Genomic DNA, 13,508 nt, shown 5'->3' with positions numbered 1-13,508 from the left:
ACCATCACTCACTTGTGTGTCTTCTTCTGTTATTGCTTCCTTTAAAACTGTTGCTACTACAGTGGAACCTCCGAGAACACAATCCCTTCCGGAATGCTGGCAAAACTCTTTTGATTTTTTTTTTTCTTTTCTCCCCCCACAGGAAATAATGAAAATAGAAATAATCGTATCCCTGGGTCAAGCTGTTTCCATCATAAAACCCTTGACTACACAGGCAATGTTTTATTTTAAGATTCTTAACCCTTCTATAAGTGGACAATGAAATGAACAAACTGTTAAGACCAGGGCGGTCTGTGCACGAATCAGTGGTGACCCCGAACGGAATTGGAAACAAACGGCAATTCAGAACGTTCATTTTCGAGTCAGAACGGCTGATGGTATATTGTCGTCAGAAAGGAAAGTTTGGATGGCATTCTTGTCTCCGTATGTGTGACGTTTTTACGCAGGGAGTATACAAATTACAATGTATATGTGTGACTCGACGTTCGGAAATACTTGCGTGTCATCACTTCATGTAACATTTTTATTGGGTGGTGTGCCAGAGTATCTTTTAAAATGTAAAATATAGTTGGCGTTGGGTGGATGTAACAATTTGGTAATGTTTTTCGTGAATCTATAGAACTGGTCAGTCCACAAGTGTGGGTGTTATTTTCTTCAAATTTTTGACCAATCCAAATAGTTAAAAAATGCGCTCTTTGACTGTTTCTTGTTAATAGTTGAGCATGCCGTTTTGGGGGCTCTCCTGACGAGTGAAAATTTTGGAGATACAACGATTCCTGCAGCATATCGATTGTCTGCGGTTGTACGTGATTGCGATGGTCAGAGAATCAAATTGCGCGCGTGCGCCCGAGGCGTCTCTTTTTCTCATCGCCGTAGCTATGTTGCGCTCACGCTCATCCAACGGGCTGTCGTAATAACAGAGCGCGCTCTAATAATGCCTTTGTCCAAATTGAACACGCTTTAACTTTCGGCCTCGCTTAGTAGTGTGCAAGTGTGTTTGAATGTCTCAGTCGTTCCTCACTAATGAATTTAAATGTGGGGTTGGGGGTGTTTACTCGCAAGGGAAGGTGAAGGGTCACGTGCGAGATGTTGTTGAAGCAGCGGTGTTTGTTTAGAGCAGGCAGAAGATGAAAAAAACAGATTGTGAACTTTGGAGCAGTAGAGGTCTCTCAAAACTGAAATGAACTGTTTCAATTTTTTTTTTCAGCTACATGTGGATGTTCCTAACTTGCATAAAAGTATTCAAACAAAATCAACGCTGTTAATTTAAACCGGTTCATGTCACATCCCTCAATTTTTTGAATTCACAGCGGCGCCCTCTGCTTGTGATGCGTACTGAATGAGAGTAGTTGTATGTGTGGTAGGGCTCCCTCTAGAGGTACATGAAGGAATCACCACTTAAACATAGCTTACTTATATTTAACTTCGAAGTAAAATCCTGAATTTTTCCAGTTCAATATGTTGAGATTTAGTCTGTTTTTAAACATGCATTTGTTTTTTATGTGGAATACATTTTTATCAAACATTCAAAGCAGACTTTTGTCCTCCTACAGTTAAGGGCAACTTTCATGTTCAAAATGCAGAATGTTACGGTGGCTTACAATCATATGAAAAAACATTTTTAGGAATAAAACATCTGTTTAGTTTTGGATCAACACGGCCCTCTGGACTGATGAATTTTGATCTTGGTCATGGTGCTTAAAGAGCGAAATTAATTGGTTAAAAAAAAGAAAAACTGCAGTACACTGAAAAAAGTTTTTGTTGAATTTCCTATTATATTTGGTCAAGTGGTTGCATAAAATAAAATCATCTGGATCCAGATACATTTTTTAAAGTAAACTATACATCTACTTATTGTAGACACTCCCAGTTCTTACGTGGCTTTCACACATTAGGTTCATTGAAGACTTTTGTTTTTTTGGTCTAAATTATCCATAGGTGTGTTTGGTTGTCTGTCTACATGTGCCCTCCTGCAATTGACTGCCGAACCAAAATGCACTTTGCCACTTGCTTAAGTAAACTGGAATAGACCCAGCTGTCATTTATATGATGTCAACTTTGAAATGTTGATAATATTTGAACAAAAACAAAGTCATTTCAGGAGGGCAGGTTATTGTAAGAAACGGCCGTGATTGATGATATAGACACGTTGACTCTCAGTGAGGCCGCGTGTGTGTTTTACAACTAATCCATGAAGAATCCTCTTGCTCGGCTTCCTCTTCCTCCCAGGATGTCCGGGTCACATCAAAGGGGGAGTGGCGACCTTTGACCCAACGACCCCAGTTTAGCAGCTTTTTATGAGGCGGTATGGCGAGAATCCATTAGCTACAGCAACAACAAAAACACAGGGACCTCTGGACAGGTGAAGCCAGGCCATTAAGCATGAATAATTATTGTTGCATTGACTAAGAATGACACACCTACTGAGTCTGTCCTATTAAAAACACATTTATTTTTTTTTTAAATTCAGTTATAAAGGGTGCTGCATAAGCAGACCCTGAAGTTGCGCTAACATATGGGCTTGGACGATCCGTTTTCTTTAACAGCGCCCAGTGTAGTAAAATTCAAAGGTCCGAAGCAGACGAGCGATGTGAAAAACTTCAAGTCAGTCATTACTACGGAGTGACTGATGAATCTGTTAAGCGTTCTAAACGCGGGACTTTATGGCTTGAGCTGAGTATTTAGTCCAAACTATCATATGTGGCAGCTGGACAAATTTCTCTTCAGTGAGACTTGTTAGGTCTTTTTTTTTTCAGGTCCCAACTGTTCATTTTTAGAGGGGTAGGTGTGGAGTTATTAGCGTATGTGACATTTCAAGTCACTCTTGGGTTTTTTTTTTGTAGGCTTTACACAATCAGTATTTTGGAGCCAATAATGTAAAAAAAAAAAAAAAAAAAAAAAAAAGAAATTAATCGATCACCAATCCGACCAGAAGATGAACCAATCTATCCAATTGATTTAAACAACATGTTTATTTTGGTACCAACCTGGACCACGAATAGCCAAAATTTTCTATTGAACTATTGAAATGCCCTGGGATAAAAATAACAATTTTATCTCTAAAAATTCTCCCACCAAAAATGCTGATAAACAATCAATAAATGAACAATTACCCACCCCCCCAAAAAAACCCACATTATTTAAAAAGATTGGGAAAAAAAAATTACCTTTGGAGGTTTTTCACACTGCTGCCCGTCTCGTAAAATCTTGCCGTCCAAAAGAATTACGTTGGACAAGCTAGGCTAATTTCAGGATAACCCAGGCTAACCAGATGACCGGTGTAAACTGTTAAACTTTCTAAATGTGAGCTTAATCACAGTGTCCCCTTGTGTGTGTGTGTGTGTGTGTGTGTGTGTGTGTGTGTGTGTGTGTGTGTGTGTGTGTAAAGCTGGAGTGGAGTGACAAATTTCAAATCCAAGGTTGACCGGTGACCTGTTAATAAACTTTCTAAAATGGGGGCTTAATGATGGCACCCAACAGGGTAAACCTCTATTGTTCAACTGGATTTGTTTTGCTGCGAATAATATGTTGACAACATCATTATTTGGTTATCTCCGAACATGATGAGATCACATTTTTGTTTTCACAGCTAATGACAAAAAGTCATGTTCCCCCTCTTACCCAGGGTGTTGTGTGTGTGTGTGCGTGCCCGCATTTGTACATGTAAATGGGGGGGGGGGGGTCATTTGAAGTAGCCCCTCCAGTCCTATGCTCTGTTTTTGTCTTTGTCCCTCATGAGTAACTTATCTAAACTGTCCCACCTGCGCCGCTTCGCATGGAGCCTCTCGTTTAGTATTCTGCCGCACACCTCCGAGAATCCATTAGCATAAAACCACACACATTCACATGCAGATGGCCGGCTCTTAGCCTCTTAGCCGCGCGGCTAATGGCACTAGCCACTTAATTAAGGTCACTTATGAATAAACTCTGTTAGCACGGGCGCTAATAAGTAGTGGCCAGACAATGGCGTGTGTGTGTGTGTGTGTGTGTGTGTGTGTGTGTGTGTGTGTTCATTTTGAAGCCTGACCTGCAGCCTCCATTAGCTGTTGGTTATTGAGTGGTTTGTTTTGCAGAGAGCCTCGTCAAGGTGGTTTCATTTTCGTACGGACGACGGTGTGTGCGTGTGGTCTCATCAGAGATAAAGTGTCGGCGGTTGTCTGTGAAGGGAAAGCCATGTGGAAAGCAAATATCCGCCACCTTCTAAATTTATAGCTCCTTGCTTGCCTCCCCTGTTTCCCTCGCACATTTGCTCCCATCCTCCCTTCCGGTGCCTCTCAGGTCGCCTCGTCGAGAAACAATTAGTTCCCCACTGCTCAAGCTCACTTTACGCCGATGTGTGTTTGTGCGTTGCACATGTGTCGTCCCACTGTTGAGCGCCACATTGCCCTCGCGGCATCGCCGCACAAGATGCTTCTGAAGTCCTCTGATGGTGAGAGGAAGTGTGGGTATCTAGCTCAGGGTATGTTGACATGATGGGAAATTGGCAGGATGTTATATATATTTGTTCGACTTTCATGATATGATATCACTGTAGCATGAACTTTTTAATCCTGATCATGTTCAGCTGCAAACTAATGATGCTAAAAAAAACTCGAATCAATTATGCTGCTATTGTATAGTACGGCAGCTTTAGCCATTGCTAGCAGCTAGCCACTAGGCCGCTGCCTGATCTAGGGTGGCAAGGATTACTTTTCAAAGGCAGTTTAATAGGTGAAAAGGACACCGCACATTTTAATGCTGACAGCCTGATGAAGTTGCAGTTCTTACTCATCAATTTATAGACCAACCAGATTTACTCGAATGTGCTATTTTAGCTGGTAAAATGGCTACTGTAGTTCAAGCGTCACTCCATCTCATAGCCCAGAATCTTACTTAAGCCGCTATGCCACTGAGCAGCACATTTGCGGGCGTTTGCCAAGGTAGCGAATGTTGCGCTCTCGTCAGGGTTCGTTCAATGTCGCACACCTTCGCCAAACGTTCGAAAGACGTTCGCCTGTACTTCTTTTGTCGCAAGGGAATTTTGAATGTGTTTAAAATTTCCTTGCGACAAGAACCCCCCCCCGCCCCCAACAAAAACTGACAGCCAATGTCTTGCGAACGTCTGGCGAAGCTCTGCGACCTTGAATGAACCCCGACAAACCCTGATGTGAACGCGCATTTTGCTGCCTTCGTCACCGGTCGCACATGTTCATCCCTCAGTGGGACAGTCGAATGTTTTTAGAAAAGAAAAGTTTTCTGCTATGCTAAATTTTAAATTTGTCCAAAAAAAAAAAAAAAACATTCATTCTGGAAAAATGAAATCCATTTGATCATTATTTAGTGACATCTGTAAATTTTCTATTTTCTCCTCTCTCTCTTCATTATTCTCTCATGAAGCAAAAATGTTTGTATTTTTATCCAAACACTCGATTATTTGACAGAATTTTCAGTAGGATATCCAAATAGCAATACATTCGATAGCTGCAGCCCTATGTACACTTAAATTTTAAGTCAAATGTATACATTGACTTCTGCGACCCATCCAAGTATCCAAATGTGTGGCTGATGTACCGTCTGTTGTATATTTAGAAAGAGACGGCCGATATTAGTGGCATGACTCTGACTCACTGCCCCCCAGGTGAACACAAGTAATTGTGTGCCCAGTGGGACACTAAGCAACAGCTGTTTCTTTCTCTTCCTGCACTCACGTCAACTTTTCACACACAAAGATGTCTTTCAATTTCCATGAGGCATCCGCCACAAGAACACAAGACCCGAGGACTCCGAAATGGGACACACTTTTCCCATTCCGTGGTTGCCAAAAAAAAAAAAAGCAAAATAGGAGTTGATGCTCCCTGAGCTGAAGGTTATCAAATGTGTTGACGTCTTGAGTAACATCACGCCGACCGGCAGATTTTTGTCCAAATGTGAAGGTGTAGTTGGACTGAAATTTCCGTTTCACCCTCCTAGTCCATTTCATCGATGTTCTTCCTCCTTCGGGATTTTGTGGAGATCAACCGTGTGGTCTCATCTCACCGCAACACAGCACACTGACACAACAATGTCATCCCTAAAAAGGCTCGCTGACAAAAACCTGAATGTTATGAGGGGATCGGTGAAATGGATGGATGGCAGGTTGGGGGGGGGGGTTGCTGTTGAAGGAGACCCTGAGAGGAGGATTGACAGGGAAAGCAGAAGATGCATGGAAGGATAAAAGATGGATTAAGGTTGTGCCACAGATTGGCAGGAGCGCTGCGCGTGCGACGCTTGCGTGCGCTTAATGTGCGGCGGCGGTAAGCTGGGAGATGCGCGACTTTATTTGTTGCAACAGCCTTGACGCTCCTCACGTCTCACCGGGAAAAAAGCCTTCATCACAAATGTATTTATCCCGTGCGCGTGTGTGTGTGTGTGTGTGTGTGTGTGTGTGTGTGTGTACGTGTGTGTGTTGTGAGAGAGAATCTAAAGCCCCTTACATGTGATAATGACAGCTGTAATGTCTGCTCTAGACTCAGCTCTCACACTCTAGCATGTTTGTGTATCTGACACACTTGAAAAGCTTGTTGTGTTCACGCGGCAACCTATCAGGGAGGGATAATCTTGTGTGTGTGTGTGTGTGTGTGTGTGTGTGTGTGTGTGTGTGTGTGTGTGTGTGTATACGTGTTGTTGAGAAAACTGTGCGTGATAAATGACAAGTGCTAGGGTTGAAATCTCCACTTGTCGTACTTTACTACCTTTTTCATATGTCCAGAAAACGCACACATACATACACTCACTGAAAGTATCAGTAACTTGGACCAGAGCGTATCACACGAACCTTGGGCAATGAACCACAGGCTCCTTCTCCGGCTCTGAAGATATTTTTGTAGACAGTGCCTCTTCGCCGTATCCTGATTTTCGTATCGACGCAAGGCATGCTCCACAAGTTGGCCATTTTAGCAGATCAGACTGCGCCCAGGGGCGGAGCCAAAACTTTTTCAGTGGGGTGACCATGGGAACACAATGACTACATTTACATGCAGTTAATATTTGAGTTAAGGTAGAAATTGCGTTTTGGAAACATTCCGAATGACCCGTTTACATGAATGAGTTTGTCCCGCATCTAAAATGCCGATGCAGGGACGTCGTGACGAGAATAGACGTCATCACAGGAATAAAGCAGTCTGTTCCCTCCTCGGTCCAAAAGTGTGATTTTCAGCCTCATCTCTGAGTTTCGACATATTTGTTTACCACTGCGTGTTTATTGCGCACCAGGCATACAGACTTATACACGCGTATACTGTATGTGTGTCTGTATAAAAAATCTTTTTCACCGTAGAGACAGAAAATAAGGTGAAAACGGCCCAGAGAAATCAATGTATTCAAATTTTGCTCGCTAGGGCAAGGATGATGCACTTCCAAATCCTGTGTTTTCAAAATCGTAATTCAATTGATTATATTTATTTTTGAAAAATTGCAAAAACACCCATGACACAAATGAGCTTTAACTACCCTTAAATTAGCTCTATAGATCCCCGTGAAGGCAATTTTATAATCCGATAACATATTTTCCTTAAAAAAATTGTCAAATTAAAAATTTTACAATTCAATACAATGCAATACAATACATTCTGATTTATATGGCGCCTTCACAACAGCTGTAACAAAGCGCTTTACAGAACAATTAACACAAAGTAAAATAATAAACACAACACATGACATAAACATTTTCCATAATACTTTATCCATTTTGAAAATCCATCCTTCCATATTCTTAATCTAACTAAGATAACAGGTTAGCACGCTAACCGCAAGAGCTATCAATGCCCAAAAAATGTGAATAAATCTGACACGTTCTCTTTCAGCGCACATAGTAAAGCTTTCTGCGAGACAAAATTTCACTCTGAAGTGTGATACACACTGATGCGTTCACCGTGAATTCCCTCTCGCCAGCCCTCGCTCTTCTTCCTTTTGACGGCTTCGTATCTTCCTCCCGATCAGGCGCAAAATGACATCATTAAATGGAGAGGGCACAGGAGGTCGACGCCATCCTCTGCTTGACCATCACCGTCAACGCCCTCCGGGAAAGATGAGTTTATCTTGCAGCTGATGGACAGGTATGTGTGTGTACACTATTTATTTGTGACAATGAAATATGTGTATGGAAGGCCTTTGTGTACCGGCAAGTGACAAAAAAAATTACTAATACTTTGATTGTTTGAGAACCAAGTTGTACATTCATCTTGCTACCCTATTTAGCTTTAGCTAGCGTCCTGTTTAGCTTTAGCTAGCTGTAGTACAGTTGTGTTTCAAAAATGGTCTATTGTGATTTACGTGGAAAATATTCATGCTCATGGTTATTATTGTTTGAATGTTTTGAAACACTTGTCCAGTGAGGTTTCATCCTTGGCCTACCCCTCGAGGCTAATTAGCAACACCCGTAGCCTGTTCAGTTCATTTGTTCGACGTAAGATACTTTATTGAGGATCATTGCGTTGCTTTATACCCAAGTGCTGCATTTTGTTGTTTGGCAGCATACAGCACAGGCGTTAAACATTTTTTTAAGGATAATGTTGAACTAATAGTTTTATTGTACGTTTGGAGCATCTGTTTAATTAATAGCTAACAGCTTGGGGTTCAAATATGACTCATTTTCTCGCATTGTTTTGTTTTTTTCGTGACGTTTCTTCAATTTTTTAATTGCCGATTATTTAAATATTGTTTTTTTTTTATTTTTTTTTTTTTAACACATCTAATTCATCCAGATTCATGAGCATCACATTTTGCAACCTAACCCACGGGTCATTGTTTTTGGCACATCAAAATTGAAATAGTCCTTTATTAACTGTACAGGTAATTTCCAACATTTAACATTTTAACATACCGAACTGTCATTCAACAGGATCTCCACGGATCTTTAAAATACTCTTTAATTGGATTTGCTTTTTGAATTAAGGCCTCAATTAGTATCCCTCAAAATGACTTGCTTTAATTGAAAATGACACAGACACAATCACAGATACTACAGTACTTTAGAACGAGAGAATGACGACCCCAAGTGGACTCTCGCGTGCATATATTTTGTTATTACATGCATGAAGCCGCCGGGAACATAGTGTAAACGTAGCCGTAGTGTTTTCACTTGACTTATTTCTACTGTGAAAAAATGTAACCATGCTACTATTGTTGCTATCCTTGACGATTGACAGTCAATGAGGCTTTTGTCACCGTGAGATGGAATTCTCTGGTGCGCGTCCGTTTTCGCTCATGTGTGTGCTGTTTGTACAGTTCCTTGTGTTTTTACAGTGTGTGTGTGTTACGCTTGGATGGCCGTCATAGGCTCATGCACTCGCTGTCATCCGTGATGGTGTGTACAGTATGTTTACACATGGACTGCAACTGTGTGTGTGTGTGTGTGTGTGTGTGTGTGTGTGTGTGTGTGTGTGTGTGTGTGTGTGTGTGTGTGCGCTCATCACGAGCCTGAAGTCTGGAGCCGTGCCCCAACCCGACACTCAAGCGGTGGGGTGGCCCGGCGTCCCACAGGGCCCGTGGCTCCGAGCCTGACCCGGAGAATGTTCCAGAGCTCTGAAGAAGCTCCATCCGTTTGTGAGTGCCTGCGTGTGTGCGTGCGTGTGTGTGTGTGTGTGTGTGTGTGTGTGTGTGTGTGTGTGTGTGTGTCACTGATTAGCAGACAAGCGGCTTAATGATGTACCCAGAGCAGATACTCAGCTGAGGAAGAGTAGGAGGAAGACTTGCATTCGGCTCTAACACTTTTAGGAATAGATTACTTCTTTATCGGACTATAAATCGCGTCAGAGTATAAATTGCACCAGTCCAAAAAAAATACCATGAAGAAGAAAAAAAACAACAATATATAAGTCACTCCAAAGTATAAGTCAGATTTTTGGGGGGAGATTTATTTTACAGCAAGCGAGACCCAGAACAGCAGAGCTCCTTAATCGTGAGTGCATTCGGAAATATGCTACGAGCGCACACTGCTTCATTTCGACTGTCGATATATAGCCACTGTCTGTTAAAATTGATGCTCCTTTCTTGAAGTTGGACGCCTCATTGAATTTCGTCCAGGTGGGCATTGGGCGTTGCGAATGGAAATGATTGCTGGTTGACGTGTCTGGTGCAGGGTTGTCCAAACTTTGAGCAAAGAGCGTCTGATTTGGTGAGTTAAAAACATACAGGAGTCATACAGCAAGGGGCAGCTATTCAAATACATTGGTACCTCTACTTACGAACGTCTCTTCATACGAAATTTTCAAGTTACGAAACATCTCAACAGGAAAATATTGCCTCTTGTTACGAAAGAAATTTCAAGATAAGAAAGGTAAAAATACAGTATGGGCTGATACTCGCAGCCCCGAGTTTCCTGAACGCAACATACTTATAGCTGCTCTGCCATTGGCTATTACCGAGCATCTTCCTGGCATCCCATTGGCTAAAAGGGACTTCTACCGTATGTGTCTATGAGTGTAGATTGATAGACAGATATGTGTCTATGCAGTGTCCACGTCATTCGCCCCTCGGGCCATGAGGCGTTCCAATAGTTTTATGTAAATGTGAATCACCCAGAAAAAGTGTTCACCAGTCCGGCCATCGCTCACTATGCTGATGTTTGCCTTGGATATTTTCGAATGATTGTTAAAAGCCGACAAAAGCAAACATCCATGGATCAGTTCTTTACAAAACGTCAGGCAAAAACCACTTCTGGGAGAGAACAAAAAAACGATGAGGGCGCAGTTCAAAGTTAAATGACCAACATTTTTATTCTTTATTCGTTTGTTTTTTTTGCATTATGCACAACTTTCATTTATTGTGCAATAATGTAATTGTAACATGTATTTGTTACATATTTTGATGCATTTTTATCCTTTGGGAAACATTTTTGTCTGAATTTTGGGGGGTTTGGAACGAATTAGGGCATTAACATGAAAAACGCGTCTCTACTTACAAAATGTTCTAATTATGAAATTTCTTCCGGAACCAATAAATTTCGTAAGTAGAGGTACCATTGTACTTTTAAGATGATAATATAAATTCATTCAGTGAATGGATTTCTACAGTGGTTCGGAGGGATTGTCACACGCTGTTATGACAACAACGTGTCTGAATGAATTACACTGACATCCACCAGGCGCATCCGCCGAGCGCAGAATCTGCCAGCCTGCGCATCGATCAAGTCCATCAACATCGCGTGACACCTCCCGCGCCAACACTTAGACCTGCTTCCGACGAGTCTAAATCCTCATCTAATTTTTGTCACTATATTGCCAAGAGGTATAATGCCTATCAAGTCCCAGCCACGGGAAACGAGACTTGCCCTGACACGAAAATGAAGACCGTGACAACTGTCTCAACGTCCCTTTATTTATGGACATGACTGCGGCATTATTTCACGTGTGAAAAGTTTCAGTTTAAATGTTCAATCAAAATGGTCTTTTGAACAAACTGAGATTTTGTGTGTCCAAGGTGTTATGTTTGATTGAAATTTATACCAAGAAAAGTTTGTGCTTTTGAAAAATATTCGATTCAGATTTTCATCAAAATTGCAAGACATCATCAGATTTTCGAATATCTGTAATTAGCGACGACTGACATGTAAGTACGAGTACTCGTCTCGGTTCACCCCCAATATCAACCGTCCCGATATAACGACAGATAACACCACGATCAAAGTGCACGTATGTAAACATGGCGACTTTCTTTCACTACGTGTTACCTCTTTATGTTGAAATCCTCCTGGGCACTCTAATCCACACGCGCCCCACTCTGCGTGTGTGCGGCTGTGCGTGTTGACATGTTTGTGCGCGTCCACCCGGCTTTGTATCGGCGACTACATGCGTGCTTGGCGCTTGTGTTTGTTGTGCCGTTCCCTCGCAGGGTCCCCACGGTGGCTGTTCCCCGCGCTCCAGACGCCTGCTCGGGCGATAGCATTGTCTGCGTGTCCAAAGACCTGCCGGCTGCCCTATTCCGCCACGTCTTTATCATGCTAATACAGCCAGAGACGGAAGCAGGGAGGCGGGAGAGAGGAACGATAGCTCCGCAAATAGAGGAGAGGTAATCTCTCCCCTCTTCTCTCTCTCTTTTCGTCGGCCTTCCTTTCTTTGCCCCCCCCAAACCCCCGCCACCGTCCTCCTCCTTCGCTGCCTTTCTTCTCGTGCCCGCACCCTCTTCATGTGCCGCTTCCTTATCTCGCCCTCACTTCTTTGATAATCCCTCTGAACATTGTCTTCATAATTACACACAACAATGATTCCCATCCTTGCTGGAGAAATGTGCGCGGAGAATATTTCATATTTCACCGAGAGAATTAATAACGTGGGCCTCGTATGTGGTTCTGTGCGTCCACGTGTGCGCGCGCGCACGCGTGTTGTTTTAACACGGCTGTTACATTATGCATGCTGACAGCCTGTCCTGTTCCCCTTTAAAGGCCCATCTTGTTTCCCCATTATATCTGCTTTCCCAGTTAATGGAGCTCTTTGTGTGCCGCTTCCCTTCATGAAGCCGCCGCTACGACACAAAAGGTCAGCGCCGCTACCACCTGACAAGCCGGCGCGGACGCCGCGGATCTCTCGTTCACCAGGGTGACGGTGGCCGCACGGGTGACTTGAATATTTGAGGACAAGGTTTGTGATGGAAGTGAGATCTGCGCAGTTTGTTCGTTAACTGTGCTGAAGGACAGCGGTTTTTGTGGAACAAGGTGATTATAGAAATCGAAAAACTGAAACTACATCTTACGTTTATAAAACTTAACAAAATAACTATAATTACAGGAAAAAATGTCCTTGGTTTTCGTCTTTATTTATTAATTACGATCATACATGAGCTTTCGGCGGTTATTTTGGGTTTGCTGTGCATTCATAGCTTCAGAAAAGTAGTTCAAGAACTGTAGTTTACTTTTTACACAATACTCAACAATTTTTGTTTTTTTTATCTGCCATAAAAATCTTCACATTAAAAACACTCACACCTAGGGACAATTTGGAGTGTTCAATCAGCCTGCCTTGCATATTTTTGGAAAGTGGGAGGAAACCGGAGTACCCGGAGAAAACCCATGCAGGCCCGGGGAAAACATGCAAACTCCACACAGGGAGGCCGGAGCTGGAATTGAACCCGGTACCTCTGCACTGTGATTAGCACGCGCTAACCACTGGACCACTGATTACATTTAATTTTTGGAAATCAGGGTTAAGTATCTGACTTTTTCTTTTTTTGGGGGGTGGGGGGTACTCAAGCATGTCTGAACCAAGACGTCAAATCGTCACATTTTCCACCAACCGACACACTTTCAGGGCTTCTTCTATATGTTAAAGCAAGATTTCTATTGACATTAGACATCATTTAACCAATTTTTTTTTTTTTTAAAGAATCTAAGGTCAAAGTTCTATTTTTTTTCCCTTCTTCTTCATGTTCAACCTGAAATTTAGACTGAGGGATTAGTTTTCCTGAATGCTGCAATTGGTATATAAACTAAAATTGTAATTGAGGAACATTTGCCATCAGAAGATTTGACATCCTGCCATATCGCTCTCTTTCAACTC

General features: G+C 42.3%; 1 long non-coding RNA gene across 3 annotated transcripts in view; it reads left to right on the top strand.

The window, feature by feature from the left end:
- Nucleotides 1-13,508, top strand: part of LOC109511046 (uncharacterized) — an 82,652-nt gene that overhangs the window by 42,235 nt on the left and 26,909 nt on the right. For all 3 annotated transcript variants that reach the window (XR_002167227.1, XR_002167228.1, XR_002167229.1), the window contains 3 exons: nucleotides 7,957-8,072; nucleotides 11,848-12,024; nucleotides 12,434-12,593. This is a non-coding gene — a long non-coding RNA (uncharacterized LOC109511046). The remainder of the gene's footprint in view (nucleotides 1-7,956; nucleotides 8,073-11,847; nucleotides 12,025-12,433; nucleotides 12,594-13,508) is intronic.

Source organism: Hippocampus comes, unplaced genomic scaffold (genome assembly GCF_001891065.2).
Source record: "Hippocampus comes isolate QL1 unplaced genomic scaffold, H_comes_QL1_v1.1 scaffold7, whole genome shotgun sequence".
NCBI lineage: Eukaryota > Metazoa > Chordata > Actinopteri > Syngnathiformes > Syngnathidae > Hippocampus > Hippocampus comes.
Note: the sequence above shows the minus strand (reverse complement) of the source record. Positions and strands in the feature narration are given on the sequence as shown.